Source organism: Lontra canadensis, unplaced genomic scaffold, assembly GCF_010015895.1.
Source record: "Lontra canadensis isolate GAN:19392208 unplaced genomic scaffold, GSC_riverotter_1.0 scaffold8, whole genome shotgun sequence".
In the NCBI taxonomy this organism is placed as follows: Eukaryota; Metazoa; Chordata; class Mammalia; order Carnivora; family Mustelidae; genus Lontra; species Lontra canadensis.
In genome coordinates this window covers 12,529,792-12,552,165 of record NW_022631002.1, presented here as the reverse complement: position 1 = coordinate 12,552,165, position 22,374 = coordinate 12,529,792, and the positions used below count along the sequence as shown (strand labels likewise).

The 22,374-nt window shown below is 49.2% G+C and overlaps 1 protein-coding gene across 3 annotated transcripts in view; it reads left to right on the top strand.

The window, feature by feature from the left end:
- The window catches only part of ST3GAL2 (ST3 beta-galactoside alpha-2,3-sialyltransferase 2), a 49,255-nt gene that overhangs the window by 3,976 nt on the left and 22,905 nt on the right, over window positions 1-22,374 (top strand). For 2 of the 3 annotated variants that reach the window (XR_004382250.1, XM_032853974.1), the window contains exon 1: window positions 2,117-2,190. The exons of the other annotated variant lie outside the window; for it this stretch is intronic. The gene's annotated coding sequence lies outside the window, so the exon portion shown is untranslated. Of the gene's footprint in view, window positions 1-2,116; window positions 2,191-22,374 lie in introns of those variants that run through there. 3 annotated transcript variants of the gene reach the window in all.

Below are 22,374 nucleotides of genomic sequence, written 5' to 3'. Positions count from 1 at the left end.
CTTCCTTAAAAGATTGTGGGGACTCCCAGAATCAGAGAGATGACTCAACACCCACGTCCCCTCCAGGGTCTCGGAGTGGGTACGGCAGGAACCAAAGGCCAGCCGACTTCAAGGTAGCGCTATTGCCAGGATAAATCTGCTGCAGCCCTGCTCTGTAATTTTGTCACCAGGGCTTGAGATGCACATCCCAGGGAGGAGATGTCTGGTTGGCCCAGCCTAGCAGGGTGGGCTGGTGGCATGGGAGGCAGTGCACCCAGACTGTATCGAAAATTTAAAGTCCCCAGAAGAAGAGGAAATGGGCACTGCAAGACATCCGTCCAGAAAGCCACTAGACAAGGACTTGAACTGGCAGGTGGCAAATGGAGCACTTAGTTCTGACAAGTTCTTGAGCAGGCAAAGGGCTGACTGGGAGCAGGATATATATAGCTGGTCATAAGGGGAGGGAGAAGACAGGAAACTGGGTAGATAGGGCCCAGGTGAGATGTAGTAAAAGCTGGAATTTGGCAGCAGACATGGAAAAGAAGGGACTGATTCTAGAGAGATTGTGAAAGTAGCTATCATCTTGCGGAACGGACACTTGGTTGGCTGGGGTTTGACATTTCAGTGCCTGTGTGATGAGGTTGGTCCCTTTAGCTGACATGGGGAAGTCAGGAGGAGGAAGAGTTTGCAGGAGAAGATGATGCGCCCTTGCTTTGAAGGAGCTGTGGACAGGATGCTGACGGCACATCCGGAGCCTTGGTGAGCTCATTACTCCTGACTCCACTCTGCCTAAGATTGGGGCCTCAGCCCGGAGGACATGGGGCCCCAAAGCCACAGGACCCCTGCATATCCTGAAAGCACCTCGACTTTGTGGTCAACGCTGAGCACGCCTGCCTCTCTTCTTTCTCCACCCATGAGCCTGGGGTGGGTTTCTCCTTCCTTCCCCTTCTCTACTCTCCGCTCCATGTCCCAGCTTCCCTACACTGTGTTTTGCAAACCTGAGCCCTTAGCAACGTAAGGGCCTAGCTCACCTCTCTGGGGACCTGGATTTTTGAGTTTTCCTCCCTTTCTGCTCAGAATGCTTGTTAACAATAAGTTCTTGCTAGCTATTAGGGCAGACATCTCCAAGTGACATTCTGGAAAGAGAGGGTCTAAATTTGCTATCTGGGGAGAGCAGGCTTTTCCTACAGTTATGCTGTGTTCCCCAGGGATGCCTGCGTGTGTCCCTAACCAGCCATTCTAGAGTACTTCTTGGTGCTGATTTATGAATCATTATCATAATTACAACATATTGTCAGTGGAGACTTCATGTTGCCATTACAGATCTCCTCTAAGGCTCCGGGGCATAGGCTGGGCTTCGGGCCACCCCAACTTGCTAGCTGAGAACTGTGGAAATTTTTTCTTACAGGAATGGGAGGGAAGGATCAGGGTCCTCTCTGGGGCTGGGGCTGGGGAAGCCGTTGCCACAGGGTACTTTATCCCCACGGATTCTCTGAAAGATGGTCATCTTCCTATAGTGAAGAGGACTTTCCCTCAGTCCCAGCTATTGGCTTTCAAATACATGTGATCTTTTGTCATCTATAAATACAGTGCATAGTACTGTGGATAATAAGGTGAACCAAAGACAAGGGACATTTAGAGAAAAATGTAATTTTAGTTTTGATAACAATGATAAATTTTTATTTGCGTATAGTAATATTAAAACAAAAAAAAACAGTTTTGATATTGAATGCTACAAACATCTTCAACCCAGCTTTTTCCTTTAGGGGGATGTGACTGTGCAAGTGAGGAAGCCCAGGGAGGATAAGCAATTTCCTGGCTGCTGCGGTGGGAAGGGAGCCAGAGTCAGTCAGTCTGCAGCCCTGAGGGGCTTTGTTCTCTGTCCCGTAGTCCTCTGTTTTTCATCTCTTCCTGGGTTATCATCTTTGCCCATTAGGGTCTCTCTTCTCCTTCTCTTCCTCCATAGGATCAGGGTAGGAAGCATCCCAGAGGGACCCTGAAAGTGGCTCCACTTCTGTGTGGAGCTTTCCTCCTGCTCCCAGAAGAGCAGCAGGGCCTGAGAAAGAGCAGGGCGCCCCGAGCTGTTGTGGCATGACGTACGGACCCCAGAGAGCAGTACTGGTCCTGCTCTGCCCTTCCTGCCCTTCCTGGAATCCTTCAGCTGTCAAGTCCTAGCACCACCAGAAGGCAACAGCCTCCCAGCCTCACCAGGTCAGTAGCCTTCCTTTTTTTTTTTTTTTTAAGATTTTAAAGATTTTATTTGACAGAGGGAAGCATAGCAAGAGAGGGAACACAAGCAGGGGGAGTGTTAGAAGGAGAAGCAGGTTTCCAGTGGAGTAGGGAGCATGACGTGGGCCTCGACCCCAGGACTCTGGGATCATGACCTGAGCTGAAGGCAGATGCTTAATGACTGAGCCACCCAGGTGCCCGGTCAGTAGCCTTCTGAGGAAGAAAATCAGCAAAAAGTGCAAATAGCTAATTGGTCTAGGGGGAGCTGTTTGGATGAGGAAAAATCAAGTTATTTATTTGTATGGCTAAAGAGAATTTGGAAGGATAGTGAAGAAGGGAGGATGGGAGGTGGTTGTAGAAGGAGGCACAAGTGAGGGGACAGGGAGATGAGTTGGAGATGTCCCCTTCTCACTCCTTTCATCCCCACAGCTCCACCCCCACTCTCTCCTTCCTTCTTCTTAGGCTTTCTTTGGGTTGAAAGGGACGTTCGTAGAACTTTGAATCTCCCCTGACCTGTAAGTGGAGTTCCCTCCAACCTCATTCCCACCCAAGTTCAGTTAAAGACAAAATACCAGTCCTTTGATGGGATGGTGAACTAGAACCAGAGTCAGGAGGAAATGAAAGTCTCCGTGGGCCTGTGCTGAGTCCTTCAGCTGTGCGGGTAAAACAGCAGCCAAAGGGAATGAGGCTGTATGGGCAAGGCAGGGGAAGGGAGAGAGCCCCTGAGGCCCTCATGGTTCCTCTCTTGCTTGAGTTCTCGAGAGAGCCTCGTGAGTCTGGGGCTGCCAGGCTGTGAGGGAGTTTCCAGGGATGGCTTTCTCTCTGTTATGTTCTGTCCCAAAGAGCTTGGTGTGTCCCCAGACCCACACCTGTGTTTTCAGCCTATGGCTTCCAGGGGCCTCTGGCATCACTTAGGAAGAGACCCTAGGTACCCCAGGAGAGAATGAAGGGGGTGAGGAGAGGGATGGGGGCCCTGTGCAGGCTCTTCCGGCAGAGTGTAGTCCCTGTCTTCCTTAGACAGGAAGATGCTGTGAAATGGGGAGTAGAGTAAACAGTTTACATCAAGAAGGTTCAGCCAAGGGCTAGAGTGGCAGCTGTTTGATGAAAGAATTTTCTCAGTGCCTGAGGAATAAGTCACGCTTGACCCTAAAGCAGCAGTGGGCAAACTTGTAAGATGAATGGGAGTTTTAATATCTCAAGTGGCATTTCCTCTGCATAACAAGAAGATTCCTCACATCCCTTCACATCTGGGTGAGGTGGTTTTTTTTTTTTTAAGATTTTATTTATTTATTGGACAGAGTGAGAGAGATCACAAGTAGGCAGACAGGTAGGCAGAAAGAGAGAGAGAGGAGGAAGCAGGCTCCCCGCTGACTAGAGAGCCCGATACGGGGCGCTATCCCAGGTCCTTGAGATCATGACCTGAGCCGAAGGCAGAGGCTTAACCCACTGAGTTACCCAGGCGCCCCTGGGTGAGGTATTTTGAGGGGCGTCTTCTTCCACCCTAGCCACCTATCCTAGTAATAGTAGTAGTAATAGTAATCCTACTCATCTGGGATCTGTGGGCCTACCCTCCCCTTTACGCTGTGCAGAACAGGTTGCAGCCAGCAGGCCCTGTGTTAGCAGCCTGTGAGGCCAAGGTGGAGGCCTGGGCTGGCTCAGAACTCCAGGGCCTCAGGGCAAGGCTCTTCCCGGCTTTTCTAAAACGGAAGCAATTTATTTGGTGAGGGGGCCCTCTCAGTGATTTTCACAGCCCAGGGCCCAGTCCGACTGTGTGCATACAAGGCCCTTGCTGCCTTAGCTACCCACAGGGCTTTGACGCTGTGTGACCGAAGCCGAGTCCCTGCCTCTCTCTAGGCCTCAGAGTCCTCCTCCAGGAAAACAGAGTTGGAAGGCCTTTTCAGGGACTTGCTCTTAAGCCATCTGGTAGACCCAACAGAAAAACACTATGTCCTGAATGAGACAGTGGTGCTGGGGACCCAGGATGCCACTATGCGGCATTTATGGGAATCAATTTGACCTTTCTTCTAACCTGCTTAGATGATTAAACAGCAGCCAGCCTCCTCTGGTGTCTCTGGAGACATCTGTCCCCCAGCCTCCCATTGGCCTCATGCTTACCTCCTCCTAATCTTTGCTCTGATTCTGTACTGAGTTCTGGCAGAAAAAACCATCTGGTCTCTCATCACATTCCTCCCTTCCTACACTGGCCACCGGTTAGGTCCCAGGGTGACTGTTTATAAGGTTCCTGTTTCTGTTCCCAGCTCCCCCCACCTGGGCTCTGCTCTAGCCAGGTTTCTTTTTTTCCCAAAGCCAGGGTGGGAGATGAGATTACAGGCTGATCACAGGAAGGGGCATATCAGTGGCACGAATCCAGGGCAAGTTTCCCAGGAGTTGAGAACACACCTAGAAGGGGGTGGGAGAGGACTTCATAGTAGAGAGAGGAGGTTGGTGAGGAAAAGGCACATTCACCAGGATGAAAGGCCTGATCTGAAAGGGCAGGGCATGACTAGGGACCTTGGGGAGACTGGTTTGGACAGAGCATAAGGAATGTTGGATGATTACCAAAGAAAAAGGGGCAGGATGGAGGGGTCTGGCTGAGAAATGGGCCCCAAAACCCACTCTGGTACAGGAAGGCACAGGCTTTCTTGCAGGACTGTGCTGGTCACAGAAGGATTGTGCATGCTGGAAGTGTGGGAGGGATTGCTAATGACTGTTTGTTCTCCACTGGCTGTGAGGCTGCCAAGGGTCAGTCTGATAAGAGAGAAGAGATAGACTCCTTGAGTTTTATACTCCCGACAGCTGCCTTCTCTCAGCCGGCCCCACAGATACTCACAGTCTATTGTGGCGCTGCTCTTGGTCTATCTCCTCCTCTCCTTCCTGAAATACACAGTCTCTGGCTTCGGCCCAGCTGGGTTTCCCCTGCCTGGCAGCGGGTTCCTAGTCCCATCTGTGGTCAGATGAGGCCTGCACTGGGGGAGGGGTCAGTCCTGGCAAGACCATGCCAATTCTGAGCCTGACCAGGGTGGGAAGCCACCCCAGGTTGGGATCTGGGCTCTGGGCTAAGCGGTGACTCCCAGACCTACCTGGTCCATTTTGGTCTTAGGATTACTTGCTACCTCTCAGCCAGGTCTGGGGCCAGAAGGCATTTGGGGAGTCCTTCCTTTGTCCCAGAGCATTAGGAGGTCTGGCCATTTTGCTGGGATGATTCAGAGCCGGGGGTCTGATGGGATCTGATAGGGTTTGCTTTTGCAAGGATCACTTTGGCATGTCTGTTGAGAGTGCATTGGAAAGGTCTCTGGTAGGTCTGGGGCTTCTACATTAGTCGTCAGGGGACTAATGTAGGTGAAAGATGACAGATCCTTGGATAGTGTGACAATGATAGACACAGAGAAAAGTAGAAAGATGAGAGATCTAGGTGGTAAAAATTAGGTGGACTTGGTACTAGGTTGCCTGAGAGGTGTTAGAGGAAGGAGGGCGCATAGATGGTCTTCAGGTGTCAGGGTTGGATGGATAATGTCCCTTTCCCTAGGGATAGGAATACAGAAAGGAATATAGGAATACAAATAGGAATACAGAAAGAGGACCAGGTTTGGGGCTTAGAGCATGCATGAGTTTGGTTTGGGGCAGGTTGAGTTTTGAGGTACTTTGGGGTTCTCTAAGGTGTGTCATCAAGGGGTGGCACCCAGCAATGACTGGAATAGATGGGTCTGGAATTCAGGGGGGTGTCTGGTACCATATGAAACACCAGATGTGACCCTTAACAGATTAAGAAACAGGTTTGGAAGAGGAGCCCCCAAAATCTATTGCCAGACAAGGAATGGAATCTAGTGTCCCGACTTCTCATTGTATCCCATGGTCAGGGTCATAGTCTCTTTCCTTGACTGATTCAGTTGGTTCAGGATCCTGGCCAGGCAGCAAAAGGCACAATGCCCTCCCCTGCTGAATCATCCCTGTGGTTGAGGGGCTCTGGCAGTGGACAGTGCTGACCCCAGGCCACCCAGGAAGACTATGCATGTCAGAGCCTCCCTCACCGTCTGCAAATCTGGGCAGTGTCCCTTGCTGGAGAAGGACTTGGGTCCTGGCCAGAACTGAGCCACTGCTGGGAATCCCAGCACCACTTCTGTTTGTGTGGCCGCTGAGCTCGTTTGACCTATCAGGGATGGGATTTGGTGTACAGGTTCGGGGTAGTCGTTCTATGTCAGATGGCAAGTTACACAGTAAGTGGCTTTAAAAAAATGTTTTGAAGATTTTATTTATTTATTTGAGAGAGAGACAGTGAGAGAGAGCATGAGAGGGGAGAGGGTCAGAGGGAGAAGCAGACTCCCCGAGGAGCTGGGAGCCCAATGCGGGACTCGATCCCGGGACTCTGGGATCATGACCTGAGCCGAAGGCAGTTACTCAACCAACCGAGCCACCCAGGCACCCCTAAAAAAATGTTTAATTGAAATTCAATTTAGTTAACATATTGTATTATTAGTTTCAGGAGTAGAATTTAGTGATTCATCAGTTGCCTAGAACACCCGGTGCTCATTGCCTCAAGTGCCCTCCTTAGTGCCCGTCCCCCAGTTACCCCATCCCCCTCACCCCAGCAACCTTCAGTTTGTTGTGGCTTTTTAAAAATTCTTTTAAATGAAATGGAAGCTGACTATACATGTGTGCAAGATTCTATCCACTGGACTTACTCCATTACAAAGGCTAAAAGTCCAGCTTGAAGGGCCCCTGGGTAAAGGGGAATCTGTTGACTCATAGCTGAGTGTATGGCTGGCTACAGGCCGGGAAGATGGGGGACTCAAACCACATCCATCTCACTCTGCCCTTCTCCGTGGTGATGCCACTCTCACTTCCCACATGGTAGTCCCCGGTGGCCTACCAGCAGGACCCAACCCTGCACCTAGTACTGTGACAGAGTGCATTTGCTGTCTGGTTGGCCAGGCCTGGGTGACACGGCACAGAAAGGGAAATTTGAAGAGAGGTTGCTCCCCAAAAGAAAACAGGCAGCAGGCAGTGCAAAGTGTGCGCTTGGACTCAGGGAGATCTTGCAGTAGTTCTGTGGCCTGACTTACGTGCCAGAAACACCACTGTAGACAATTGATAAGAATTTATTACCATTTCTTAGTTTACCTTGTTACAAGCTAACTGCTGAAATGTAGAATGGAACTTAGAATCATTGAATCATTCCATTTACAGATCAGGAAGTAAAAGTTGAGAAATTTGCCCACTGTCCTCTAATCAGAAGGTAGAAGCACTGAGAAGAGAACCCAGGTCATCTGATGTGGGCAGGGTTCACACTTCTAGTATGAAGTGGTTTTTTGTTTTTTTTTTTTTAGGTGATATCTAGCCCTGTTAGCTGCCCATCCACAAGGACTGATTCATCCCTTGGGCTACAGGTCAAAGAACTGACAGGCAGGTTCTGGCAAAGGGTCCTTTCTTCCTGGTGGCCCAGGGCCATCTGCATTGTATGCAGATGTTATGCAGGGGTCTGTCTGAGATGGGGGAGACACTCACTGTGGCTTCAAACTGGTCTCAGTAAACAGAAGAAGCATTGTCCCAACTCTGGTGGGCTTCTACCCCGGTGCTAGCTTTGTTTGTCCTTCCCCAAGGCTTACCCTCCTCCGTATTGTTTCCAGGTGGATCCTGGATAAGGATGTAGCTCTAAGACTGTTGTGCTTTCTGGATTAGGTTGGGTTATTTCCTTTTGGGGAAAATTGTGCCCCTCTGTCTTCTCCTTTGGAAGAGGAGACCCTAGGACGGTGGTGCCAGTTTTAGGTACAGATAGACAAATAGCACAATTTTTACTTCCTTTCACATTGCCTCCAATTTGTGAAGGAACAGAGATTAGACCCAGCTTGGCAGAGCCAGGAATGAGGTGTTATAGAAAGAACTCTGGGCTTCGAGCCCCTGACTTAGAAAGGCTTCAAGTTCAAGTTCAGTCTGACACAGGCTTCTTGCTTTGGGTGGCCTCTGATCCAGGAAGGAGAGGCTGTCCCCAGGAAGAGCTTTGGGGTATTTGAAAGTGTGAATGTAGATTAACAAAATGCTGGAGGTCCTAGGAGCTTGAGGGCAATTCTCACCAAGTCCTCAGTGCTAAGGGAGTGAGGTGGGGTCTTCTGAGTTTGGGACAGAATTCCTCTTTCATTCTGACCATCTTCTCCTACATCTTTCCTCCTGCCCTTCGGATAGTTGCTCACAGCCGGTCAGTTCTTCTCTCCCAAACTGTCTGCTAGCCCATGCTGGCCGGTGTGCTCTGTTTGCCCCTCCTGCTCATCTCCCAGAGGCTCCCTGGTCTGCCTCTTTCTGTCTGGGACCGTGTTCTAAGTGCTCATGCAGCCTAGTTCAGACCTCCGTGTTCCCTTGGCTGAGCCACAGTGTCTACTCTTGTCCCTGCCTCTCTCTGTTCTCTGTGAGGCTGAAACTCCGATCTACCTCGGGTCCATAGTGCATCTTACAGTCATCGCTTATTTCATCTTGGCAGGGATTTTGTGAGGCAAGTGGGGCAGGCATTATCAAGCTCATTTTACAGATGGAGGACAGGGGCCCTGAGAATTCTGATCTACCCAAAGACACAACTGTCGAACAGCAGAACTAGTTCTGGAATTGAGGTACTCTGGGTTTAGTCCAGAGTTCACTGTATAAAATGTTAACTCATAGGCACGTGTTGGGGTGAAGATGCCCCAGTCTCACCAGGGAAGGCAAAAGACTGGAAAGCAGGCCCTGGGCCCCTCCTTTCATAGGCCCCAGGTCACCCCTGCATAGCCCTAATCCCAAACAAGCACAGCCCTTAGTGACCACAAAAGACATAGTAAGCCACACAGTAGAGGCTGCTCCCTGGGGACCGTTGTAATAGTCCCTGGTCTGTGTATTCTTCCCTTCCACATCCCCCCAAAGTTAACAATAATGCGTGTCATGATGGATATCATCTTAGCCAGATCCAGGGGGATGAGTCGTTTCTTGAGAATAGGACTGCGGAGGGCTTCTTGCTCCCACATACCTGACTCCCCTCACCTAGGAGGGAGGGTCAGAGGCAGTGCAAGGAGAAGGCTCCCTTTGCCCCTTCTCACAACAGCTGATATTGATATTACCACCACTTTGCAGAGGTGGTAAAGTGCATTACCCAGCAACCTTGAGAATGGTCTTTATCTCAGGAGCCCTGCTTGAGTCAGTCACAGCATATCATCAGCTCCTCTCTAAAGAGGAAGATTGCTCAGCTAAAGCAAGGGAGAAATGAAAGCAAGTGTTGGGCATGACTCAGAGCTGGGCTCTCCAGTTTACTGGTCACTTGCTCTATACCACCTAGAGGAACACAGGGAGAAGCGGGGGCTTCGGGTACTAAAGGCACCAGGCTGAGCATGGACTCGGAGCCTCTAACTGGAACTTCCAAGGTCTCCATTGGAAAGGCAACATCCAGTGGACACAGCCACCAAGCAAGGGGCCTGATTCTGGGCTCCTCCGTCCTTTTACTCCGCTTCTCGCTACCTCCACTCCCAGGGGAGAGTGAAGATATCATTTCCCTTTAATCTCTTGTCCAAGCATGGCTGCAAACACCTTCTTTGGGTTTCCATTAGCGTAGCTGCCATAGGCTGACCTTTCCAAACGACATTACTAAATATAAAGGAAGAACAAAACAAAGGTAAAGATAGAGAATAAAAGCAGCCTGGCGCATAAAGTGCAGTTGACAGGTTTGTTTTCAGCGTTCTCAGAGTACTCCACTGCTGGAGATCCCTGCCTCTTGGCCAGCGCCCTCTGCGTGCCTTTCTGCCAGAGCGTCTGGCCTCCTAGCGTTGACCTGTCTCCTTGTCTAAGACAAACCCTAGAACCTGTACTACCATGATCCTCTCCAAGAAAGTTGAACTACCTCCTGATCAAGTGCCTGGCCCACCCTCCTCTCTACCCAGGGCTCACTGGCTCTGGGCCTGGGTCCCAGGGGACCAGGTACCTACATAACTATACCTTATAGGAGTTCTGTCTTATTCTAAATAAACCTTGTAACAGGACCCATCCCCTGACACAGTGCTCATGCCCCCGCTTAGCCCACAGCTGTCATCGGAGGCCAGTCGTTCTCCAACATCGCATCCTGTCTGGAACTATACAAGTGTCCCCACCTGGTTCCTTTTTCCCAGGGAGCTACAAGAATAGAAGCTGATAAGAAGTGGGCCCATTCCATGGGAGTTTTGGGGGTGGATTGGGGAAAAGGTTGTCTTTGTTAAAAACAAAACAAACAAACAAACAAATAAAGAAAAACACCCCCCTGAAGTCCTCTGGTCTTGATGAAGGAAGTAGATAAGAGCCTAGGCACAAAGCTGAGTTTCCAGCCTTCAGCACGGGTCTGTGTCCTGCTTGGCACGTGAGTGGCGCCCAGGAGCCAGGTCTCCACACTCCAGGCTGCTGCCTGCCTGCATGCACGATGCTCCCATTTCATACCAAATGTTCAAATGAAGACACGAAAAATCAAAAGAACCACCACCTCACAAGGAAATGTGGGGGCAGGATGGTTAGAAAAAGGGAGGTTGCCATCAGTTACAGCCTGCTGTCGCCACCCTGCTACGGTTGGAGCCCTTTAGAGAAATTTGCCCTGTGCAAAGTAGGCCTCATGCCTGCAGCCCAGACCGTTACCTTCATGGTACTGCCCGGTCCCAGAGGCCCTGGCAGACATTCTCCCCCCCCGGGGGGGAGGCTCAGCTAGGCCACGAGGACTGAAAACGTAAGCCACGGATCATACCAGCCCAGTGGAAGAGGGATGGCACATTACTGGGGCTGATGATAGAGAGCCCCTCTCTCACCTGGACCTTCACGCATACTACTAGCCCTCGCCAAGTGAGCGTGCTGCTCCCGACTTCAGCCCCTGGGCTGGGAGAAAGGAGAATTCTGGAACCAGAGCTGGAATACTCTGAGAGAGTGTCACTTCTGGACCCACATGTCCCAAAAGCTCCGTCAGCATTCTTTTTATTTTTTAAGATTTTATTTATTTATTTGACAGAGATCACAAGTAGGCAGAGAGGCAGGCAGAGAGAGAGAGGAGGAAGCAGGCTCCCCACTAAGCAGAGCCCAATGCGGGGCTCGATCCCAGGACTGTGGGATCATGACCTGAGCCAAAGGCAGAGGCTTAACCCACTGAACCACCCACGCACCCCTCTGTCAGCATTCTTAAGGTCATAGCTTGTTCTCTTCATTGGAGCTTTAGGCTAAGCCTGTCCCATTATGCCACCCAGGAAGAACTGGTGTCTTCCATCTGCTTTCCCGAGGGCCTGGAATCCTGTTGGGTTGTGCATATGCAAGGACTGCACAGACCTGTCCTACAGCCTTTCTTGCCAGTGAAGCAGACAGTCACCCTGCCTCCTAGACCTCTTTCTTATGGGTTCACGGTACTGGCAGCTGGGTTAGGACCTCTTCCCTGGCATTCCGTCCCCTATCCTCTCACAGAGGATGTGGGCATAGATCCTAGAGTTTAAAGTCCTATAACTCAGCCTGGGCTAAGGCCTAGCTGGAATTTTGAGTGACTGTGGCCTTGAAAGCTTCTAAAAGAATAACTTCTCTCCTCCCTAGGTGTGCATTGTCAAGACTTCAATGTGCCCTAGCTCATCCCTTCTCCATCATCCCCTTGCTGGGGTCTAGTTAGGCATCAGCCTTCTTGCAGGTGGCCAGCCTTCATGCGTGTACAAGTGGAAGGGTGGAAGAACTCCGTCCAGAGACCACTGCCGTGGTCCAGGCTTGGAAAGGGGCAAGAAAGAACAATGGCAGAAAACAGAAGCACCAGTCCTGTTCCTTTTCCCAAAGTGAGGGCAGAAGTGTCCAGAAAATTTGTCAGAAATTCTGGTTTTGCTCTCCAAGGGCTAGGAGAAAGAGTGCTGGTTGGAATTTAGGGAAGGAAGGCCCTGTTCCTCTCCACCATTTTGTATTACACTCCTTTAGGAGGGCATTTGCCCTTTGCCCCCAGCCCTGGATCTTCCTTCTCAGTTTGCTAGTCCTGCCTAGAATTGTTCTAGAAAGCTCTTTGGGTATGGTGGGTCATGTTTTCCCAGGCTGATTCCCTGCTACGTGGGTGCCAAAGAGGGTTGAAAATTACCTGGAGAAACCACTACTACTCTTCCCTTTCACTCCTCTTGGTGAGGGGGCGCAGTGCAAGAAGGCTGTCTTCTAAACCTTTCCTATACCTGCTCCCCTCCGCACAGGGTAAAGGGAATATGTGTGTTTGCAGGGAGTCAGTGTTAAGGAGGACTGTATTAATCCATGTTTCCGAGAAGAGCAAGGAGGGCTCCCTTTGGTAAGAGTGAGTTTGATGCAGACCGTGGTCCTTTTCACTAAGGCGGCCTGTAAGGTGAGACTTGACTCATCTCTTCCGTCTCCAAGCCTTCATCTCTGTCCTCCACCAGTGTTCTGGCTGGTGGGTACTGCTCTCATATGCCCACCCACCCCCCCGCCATCCATGTGTTTCCATGGATAGGCCATGGAAACATATCACTAGATCACGCCTCTTTAGGGGGCAGGGTCTACAGTCGGGACTTGGAATGCTGGTCCCTGAGGTCATCTGCCCCATGGCATATCCTTGGTAGGGCAGCCCTCCTAGAGGAAGCCTGGCTGGAAGAATGAAGGAGCCCTGGGTGGCGAGCAGGCTGGAGGGGCTGAGGGTGTCCTCAAAACAGATGAACTGCATTCTCTGCTCTTTTTTTTTTTAAGATTTTATTTATTTATTTGACAGACAGAGATCACAAGTAGGCAGAGAGGCAGAGAGAGAGAGAGGAGGAAGCAGGTCCCCTGCTGAGCAGAGAGCCCGATGTGGGGCTCGATCCCAGGTCCCTGGGATCATGACCTGAGCTGAAGGCAGAGGCTTTAACCCACTGAGCCACCCAGGTGCCCCTATTCTCTGCTCTTTGACAGAGCAAGAGCCACAGGCTGTAGAAAGAAGGGTTTTGCTAAGGGGCGGTGATGCAGCCATCCGAAGAGGGAGAGGACCGGGGTCCTTCCCGTGGGTCCTTCCCATTCTGCCACTTCTTGGTGGTGGTAAATATTTGTTGAACGAACGCATCCTCTGCTTTTCTCTTGAGATTCAAGGCATACCCCAGACATCCAGACAAGTACAAGAGGAGAAGGAAGCCCCCGCAGCGTTTCTGGGGCTTTTTAGTTCCACATCTGTGGTGTGACTGAGATCTGAACTGTAAACAGTGATGAATCCCTAAGCCGCCGGGCACTGTGAATGTTCTCTCTAAAGAAAATCAGAGCACACTATAGACATTCTAGTCCCCTGTCCTGCGAGGTGGTACGGTCAAGCGTAATTATCCCAGGGAGGCAGAGTTTAGTAGTAAGATCTAAGCTCCCACCTTTCCAGACTCCTGTCTGGCTTGCCCTAGGCCACATTCCTTCATCCCACTCCTGCTTCCTCTAAAAGTCCCCAGAGAAACTTAGATTTATTTTCTCATCTCCTGCCTTCAGGGTCTTCCACCTGTCTCCTGCCTCTCTTAATGTCTGAGGTTTTTCAGCCCTATGGATAAACTCCTTATTAACTTTGTCTTTTCTAGAATCTTGCTGCCAACTGTGGCTAGAGAGCCCATAGACAACTATGGCTGGGCCTCAGGGAGCTGTTTAAGACCAGCTCAGGGCAGGCCCGTGTTCTATATGCTCTAATGAAGTAGCAGTCAGGAAGGATGTGACAGACCCTGTGACACATAAGCTCTGGGATAGACGGGATAGACAGAGCACTCCTCTCTGCACAGCCTGGGGTGAGGGTCAGCCAGGGCAGAGCTGACTATGAGACCTCAGGTCTTCATGTCTACCCCACTTCCCTGGAAGCTGCTGCCTGCCAAGGTGAGGAGAAGGGGCAGTTTCCTGTGGTTAGCCAGGGAAGAAAGTTCTCAAGCAAGACCCTGGTGGTGCTGGCCTGGGAGGGGCTGCAGTTGGGGTGGGGGTGCTGAAGAATTTGAGCTGGAGCTGTGCAGTGGGGGCTCTCCTCATGATGCCTGGCCAAGGTTATGGGGTCCAGCCCAGAAGAGTTGCCCAAACTGGGGCTGACAGAACCGTAACCCTAAACAGACCCAACCCAGGCACACAAGCATTGATCTAGAAGCTTTATGCCTTTCATCCTTACAGAAACCCTTGCAGAGATGGGTGATATTCCCATTCTACAGATAAGGACACAGATCGGAGAGGTTAAATGGTCAGTAGCTGACATGTGGTGATGCCAGAATGTGAGCCCATGATTTTCTGGGCGCTTTCTTCTGGGATGCTCGACTGGAAAGGGGATTTGAGCTGGGGTGAACAGATGGGAGCTCTCCCAAGACCTGCCTGGAAAGAACTACAACCAGTAGCCTGTAGTGCCTAGGGGAATGACAGGAGAGAGTTCCTTTTTTTTTTTTTTTTAAGATTTCATTTGTTCGTTTAAGAGTGAGAGACAGAGAGAGCACAGATGGGGAGAGAGGCAGAGGGAAAGGAAGAAGCAGATTCCCTGCCGAGCTGGGAGCTCACATGGGGCTTGATCCTAGGACCTGGAGATCATGACCCGAGCAGGCGCTTAACCATCTGAGCACCTCAGGTGCCCCGAGGGAGTTCCATTTTAGCAGCCCTGGTGTGTCTCTGCTGACAGAAATTGAAGAGCAGGGTACTTTGACTATTTACACACACACATTTCCTGTTACCTCTGACTTGTTAAATCTGTTTTGTACCTGAGGCCACATGTTTCTTGGTAGTCCACAAGAATTTGGAGAAAGCTTGCACTTCTAGAATGTCAGGACTGGAAGAGTGGAGGCAGAATATAATTATCACTTCCATCTGCATCCTTATATAATGATTTATAAAATGATTTCAAAGCATTTCTTTATTACCATAACTTCCCCTGATTCTTATAATCCTGGGGTTATATATGGAGATGATACTCAGCTGGACAAGTGGTTTTTGTTTGTTTGTTTGTTTGTTTGTTTGTTTTTGATGCCTGTTATATGTAGGCCAGTGCTAGTGATACAGAAATGATGAGTTAAATAACATGGTCTCTGCACAACCAGAGTTGATATTTTGAGTGAAGGAGATGGACATGTGCGTGTCTTTTTTTAGGCTCTGTACAAGATCTTAATAAATATGGCCCAGATTTGGCCTGTGGTCCAAACTAGTTCATAATCCCTCGAGGGTAGGGTACAGTGAGAGATGAAGCTTAGCGCACGGCCTGGTTTGGGGGGTCTTTGAACGCTATGCTAGAGAGCCTGACCTTGGCCCTTAGGGCACCCCATCTCCTGTGCTTTTGGATGTGGGAGCATGATGAGCTTGTGAAGTCTGAAGCACCATATGGGCATGCTAAAGAGGCTGTTGAGAATGTAGGTCTAAAACTCAGAGTATGGGGCGCCTGGTTAGTTAGTCAGTTAAGAATCTGCCTTCAGCTCAGGTCATGATCCCAGGGTTCTGGGACTGAGTCCCACATCGGGCTCCTTGCTCAGCGGGGAGCCTGCTTCTTTCTCTGCCTGCTGCTCCGCCTACTTATGTGTACGCTCTGTCTCTGACAAATAAATAAAACCTAAAAAAAAAAATCCAGAGTAGAAGGATAGCGCTGGATTTGGAAGGGGATGGGGCAAAGAAGCAAAAACGGCCACGGAAAGAAACTTCAGGACGCATTATAAGCTAAGTCAAGAAAGTAGATTGCAGTGACTTAGGTGTCAAAGTGGTGGTCAGCAGGAGCAAACAGGAGATCCTCAGTAAAGAAGAGGCTGAAGGTAGGATTGCTATTCTCTGACTGTTCAAGAACCTTGGCCTTAAGAGAAAAAGTGGCGTGCTGCCTAGGACAGCTTAGACTAAAATGTGGCTCCTGAACCTACTCCTGTCCTTCAACTCCTCCTCCATTTGTTTATTTGTTCATTTATTGATTTATTTAAGTAATGCCTACACCCAACGTGGGGCTCAAACTCATGACCCTGGAATCAAGACCCTGCTCTTCAGACTGAGCCATCCAGGCGCCCCGATCCCCTGCTCTTCTGATGTAATTGAAACTGAGGGCTGGGCCTGCTGCAGGCAGGCTGGGAACTCAGAGTCACATGGGCCTTTCATCAAGGGTGTCCTTACAGCCAATGTGCATTTTTCCCTGGCCAGAAAAAAGACTGTAGAGTGGTCAAGTGGTGTGGAAGAGAAGCTGACGGCTGGGTGGCCTTCCCCTGGGAGGGCCTGCTCAGACCACATCTGAAAGATCCTATTTAAATGTCTCCCCACAGCGGCCCTACCCCCAAGGGGGACTGGAATGAAAATGGGGTGGGGATGGGAGAGCAGTTTTAATTGGGACTCCTGATCAGCTCACCCCAGGCTATCTCAGTCTGCTTCCTTCCCGAGCGCTGGCTGGAGTTCTGTGAATCTCGTTAGAGATGGTTTGATATGCCTTCCCAGGAGACTGGTATTGGCAGGGATCCCCAGTTCCTCGGTACAGATGGTTTAATCCAACTCATCCAGTCAAGATGGCACTGTAAATTTATATCTAAACACATAGCAGTCATACACAAAAAGATAAAATTCTAAAAACATAGTCATACACTCCCCCTCCTTCCCCACACATGAAATGACAAACATCCCTGTAATGAGAAATGTAGCAGGAACACAAAGAGGAGAGCCGGGCTGAAGCTGCTGGGGTCTGAGTCTGGAAGCAGGAAGAAGCCACTGGAAATCTGGGGTAAAGAGCTATAAAGTTCTCCATGTGAAGCATGGAATTAGAGTCTGTACACTGTTCAAATCCAGGGGCTGGGGAAGCGGGCTGAACAAAGTTGCTTCCCACCCTGCCTTGGGGCTACCACTTATTGTAAAGTTGCTTATTTAGGGAGAAAGAACCTCGCATCCCGGACCCAAGCTGAGTCACTGCTGTAAGATTTGATTCTAGCCTGGGAGAGACAGAGGACCTCAGAGACAAAGGTGAAAACCCCTAGGAGGGGAGGCAAATTAAAATATAAGAGAGAAGATGAATTTGTACACTAAATTTTAGAAGCACGCAAGGAAAACTAATGAGAAAAAAGAACCAATAAAAATCAAAGAAAAATTTACCCCAGAAGAAATGAAAACAACAGAGTAATTAGAAAATGTCTTTAATATAAGTAGGTTAAGGACCCTCAGAGGGATGGAAAAAAATGAAATCCATTAAAGAAAAGAAAGCAAAGTATGAGAGGCACCTGGCTTCCTCAGTCAGCAGAATGTGTGACTCTTGATCTTGGGGACGGGCGTTTAAGTCCCACATTGGGTATGGAGCCTACTTTAAAAAAAAAAAAAAAAGAAAGAAAAAGTGAAGTTGCGGAAGGGAAAGAAACAGGAAAATGTCAGTATGAAAAGTACTAAAAATTCAAGCAGTGAAAAATAGTGTGAAACAATAGCTAGCCTGGACACACAGAATCCATGAATTGGAAGCTGGCATTAAGGACGCCCCCCAGAAGGCAGCATAGACATGGAGGACAGATTGATAGGCTTTAGCCTGCATCGAATAGGATTTCCAGATATGAGTCAAGAAAATGGCAAAGAATTAATATTTGAAGAGAGAAGGGCTGAGAAACAGAACTGAAGGAATAGCATGATTACCAAATAATCCATAGGTATCTGGGCGTTAATATAGTGAAGCAGGAGGCAAGAAAAAAGAGAAAATATTAAAGGCGACCAGAAAAAACAAGAACTCAGAGGAGTGACAATTAGACTGATGTTACATCTCATCAATGCTAGATGCCAGAAGATGGTAGAGGGATATCTTGGGGAAGCTAGAACTCTCCACCCAGTATCATTCAAGAATGAGATGAAATAAAGGTATTTCTGGACATACCAAAGCAGTTTTATCATCTTCAGACCTTCGCTAAAAGATCTGTTAAAGGTATGCTTCATTAAGAAGAAAAACCCAGGGAAAAGAGCAGGTTGTTAGCACCATCATGAGCACAGAAATTGACATACAATGTTGATAAATTTAATTAACTATAGGACAGTACATCAGGGTGCTTTCTGCTGTAAGTAACAGAATGACTTACAGTGACTTAAACTCTAAAGACAAACAAACAAACAAAAAACAAACCTTAATTCGTTTATAATGAGAACTATGGAGGTAGGGAATTCCAGGGTTGGGGCAATGGTCCAGTAATGACAAGAAGGACCCTGGGTCATTCTGTCTTCCTGCTCTGCTATCCTCAGGGTGTGAGATCTCTCTTCTCGTGGTTTTTTTTTTTTTTTTTTAAGATTTTATTTATTTATTTGAGAGCAAGACAGTGAGAGAGAGCATGAGCGAGGAGAAGGTCAGAGGGAGAAGCAGACTCCCCATGGAGCTGGGAGCCCGATGTGGGACTCGATCCCGGGACCCCGGGATCATGACCTGAGCTGAAAGCAGTCGTCCAACCAACTGAGCCACCCAGGCGTCCCTCTTCTCGTGGTTTTGAGATGACTGTTGCAGCTCTAGGCATCATACCATTTCCCCATAACATCCCAAGCAGAAAGGCAAGGAAATGTTAGCCAGTAGGAAGCTTTTGAATGTGTCCCTTTTTTGAGAAGAAGATTCTTTCCAGGAAAACCCCTGCTGATGTCTCCTTATGCCTCATTGGCCCGAGCTGGTCCATCCTTAGACCAATTCCAGATAAAAGGGAGCAGGTTTACTGTGGTTGGCTTGGACCAGACTTGCCTCCTCTCCTGGGACTGGCTCCTTTGTTGCCTGAGCAAAATCATGATTCTGTTGGCAAGAAAAAAAAAGGGGGGAAGTAGCTACTGATAGACAATCAACAGTGCCTGCCACAGATGGCAAAACACAAAAATTCAGGGTCTGATTTGTTTTTTAATTAAAGAAAAAAAAAGGAAAACAAATTGTTGACCACACTGTCAGGGAAGAATACGATTAGAATAAAGTAGGGAATTTCATTGTTAAATCACATCCAGTTGCTGCCTTGTTCAATGGAATAGCGCTGCTGAAAACTTGCACACTTCTTTTAAAAAATGAATATATCCTGGGCGCCTGGGTGGCTCAGTGGGTTAAGCCGCTGCCTTCGGCTCAAGTCATGATCTCAGGGTCCTGGGATCGAGTCCCGCATCGGGCTCTCTGCTCAGCAGGGAGCCTGCTTCCTCCTCTCTCTCTGCCTGCCTCTCTGCCTACTTGTGATCTCTCTCTGTCAAATAAATAAATAAAATCTTAAAAAAAAAAAAAAAAGAATATATCCTAATAATGTAAGATAACCACTAAAAAAAGAGAAGTGTAATTTCCAAGCCAGGAGGGAAAAGAATGGTGGGATCAGGGATAGCATAGCTTGTCAGTCCAACAGAAGTCAGGGAAAGCAAAAAGAACTAAAGAAATAATAGAGAAAACACAAAGTAAGGTAATAACAGAAGATGCATTAATATAGTGGAATACATTCATGTTTAAAAAAAAACACAAACAACCTATAGTTACCTGAATGTCTTAGTCAGTTAAGGGTCTGCCTTTGGCCCAGGTTATGATCCCAGAGTCCTGGAATCAAGCCCTGCATCAGGGTCCCTGCTTAGCGGGAAGCCTGCTTCCTCCTGCTTGTGTGCTCGCTCTCTCTCTCTCTCTCTCTCTGTCAAATAAATAAGTAAAATCTTTTTTTTTAAAGATTTTCTTTATTTATTTGACAGAAATCACAAGTAGGCAGAGAGAGAGGGGGAAGCAGGCTCCCCATTGAGCAGAGAGCCCGATGTGGGTCTCGATCCCAGGACCCTGAGATCATGACCTGAGCCGAAGGCAGAGGCTTAACCCACTGAGCCACCCAGGCACCCTAAATAAGTAAAATCTTTTTAAAAAAAGAAAAAAACTACCATATTGTGTAAAAAGCAATAAGTGGCCTGCAGCATGGAGAGACCTGTCAGTGAGACTTAGGGACTTAACTAGGAAAGGCTCTGGCCGTTGTCACCAGCAGGTTCTGTTCTTTAAATGACTTCTGTCCTTTGCCTCATCTTTTCTTTCTCTCCCCCCTACTGTTTCTGCCTAGCCTTGTCTGCCTTGCTTTTCAGAGAGCGTTGTTTTTCTAGACTTTGCTTCCTGTATGGATGAGTATCGTGAATTCCTGGACTTTTCCCCTACAAGAACATATGACGCTGGGGTCCCTTGAGTGTGGAGCAGAGCTCGGCCACAGTGGAGCAGGGAGTTGATTGGAAGGAGCCCCACATCCCAATGCTTCCCCTCCCCCAACCTCTCCCAACCCCCAGAGGCTGGCATTCCTTTCCTGAGAGCCTACCTCTTAGGTGCAACATTGATCCTCTCATAGTGAAGACTGATGGGTTATTTTTCTAGGACCTAATTGGAAGTTAGCCAGAGTGATGACCATGGGCTTGAGGAAATGTGTTCGTTCTCGTTCCTGACTGCTAACCCTGAGCAGGAGCAGCAGAAGTCCCAGAGCTGAGGGCTCAGGGTGGAGGTGAAGTCAAGGAAGGGAGGCCCTGGAGAGGCAGAGGCTGCCCGAGGGTGTGTAACTGGGGCTCGAGGAGGGCCTGAGTCACTGGGAGAACTATGATGGGTGTGTGCCAGGGGCTGGCGCCAGGATGTTGCAATGAGGTGATGTGACTTAGCCGAACATGCAGGGGTGAAGCAGCCAGCTCTCAGGCACATCAAGGGCATGCCTCGCGGGGGTTGAGATGCATGAGAGGGCGGGACTGTCAGGCCTCTTCCTCAAGCTAATGACTGGACCCCCATTGCACCTTCTGCCAGGGTAGGCTGTTGCCACACCCAGGAGGCAGAGAGTTTGCTGGGTTGCTAGGTTGGCAGGGATCTGGGGGCATAGAGAACCCTTCAGTTGTTGTACCCCAGTTAATGGAAAGAATGTCTGCGGTAGCCAGTGGGTGCTTGTGACAGGAGCACTGGCCTTGGAGCCATCAGACCTGGAGTGGCATTAAAGCTCTGTCCCTTACCGCCTGGCTGACCTCGTTCGGTTAGTCTTGGGATTTCTGTGAATACTAAGTGAGAGGCTATGCCCCCAAATGCTCAGAAGCTCCTATAACATCATGCAGTATGAGTAATCTGTGGTTCGATGCCTTCACATGGAGGCTCTGGGACACATCCTCAGGCTGTGTGTCAGTGGGTGGAAAGAGGGTACTTAGTCAGCATCTTGCTGTTTTTCTTTTTTTTTTTTTTTTTCCGTTCTCCCCAACCCTTCCAGATTCAAGCCTCCCCTTCCCCCCATCCTCTGAGCCTTATTTTGACATTTCTTTTCTCTGCCTGCCAAGAAGATTGTGTTCAGCTGCGCTGGGCTGAGGCTGTGCTATCCTGTGCTTCATTAGGTTAATTCGATGGCTTGTCTCCTGGGAGCTGACTGGAGGAAGGCTCGAAAACCGCCCTACCCTCCAAAAGCCAGTCTCCCTCACCCCGTTCTCCTTTTGGGGCAGCCTCTGGTGCTCGATGCCATATGCCTTCTCTTCCTCTCCTCTTCGAGCTGAAAGCCCCCTTTAGCTTCCATTGCTTGCTCAAGCGTGCATCCCTTGATTGGTAGAAGGCTCTAGGGGAGAGAGACCATCCATTATTCAAGGCCCTTGCTGCCCCTGACCTTCTGGATTATGGTCGCCAGCTCCTCTGTTTGCCTCAGCATCTCAAGCTCGGCCAGCCATTCAGGGAACACGTATTGTTGAATGGTCTCACCAAAGTTGCTAAATTTGTGACCACAAACCAGTCAGAAGACCCAGCATTGCTCTGCTACCTACCAAATTTCCCTTGTGAATTCCTTTGTCTCTTGAAGACTGTTTCACATCTGATCTCTCTCAGTCTCCAACCCCAACAATAAAGAGACCCTCATTTTCCTGCTATGCAGCCACTCCCTGTGTCTGTGCCCCACACTCTGCTTTGCCTCCTGTTTCTCAGGTAGACCCTCCCCGTGTAGGCACCGGCTCCCATCCCTTCTTACTACTCCAGGCTTTTATTTTTTTGTTTTTTAAAGATTCTATTTATTTATTTGAGAGAGAGAGAGAACATAGAGGGAGAGAGAGAGGGCGAAGCAGACTCCCCACTTAGCTGACAGCCCCGTGCGGGGCTCCATCCCAGGACCCCAGGATCATGACCTGAGACAGCCACTTAAACGACAGCCACCCAGGTGTCCCAAGGATTTTGCTTCTTGACTGTCTTCTCTTTTTCCTGCAGCATTCACTTTTCCCTCTACTAGCATATAAACAATCTCCCATCTTAACTCCCCCATTCCATTTTATCCCATTCCTTTTTCTTTGGTAACACCTTCATTGAGTTATCATTCACACACCGTACAGTTCACC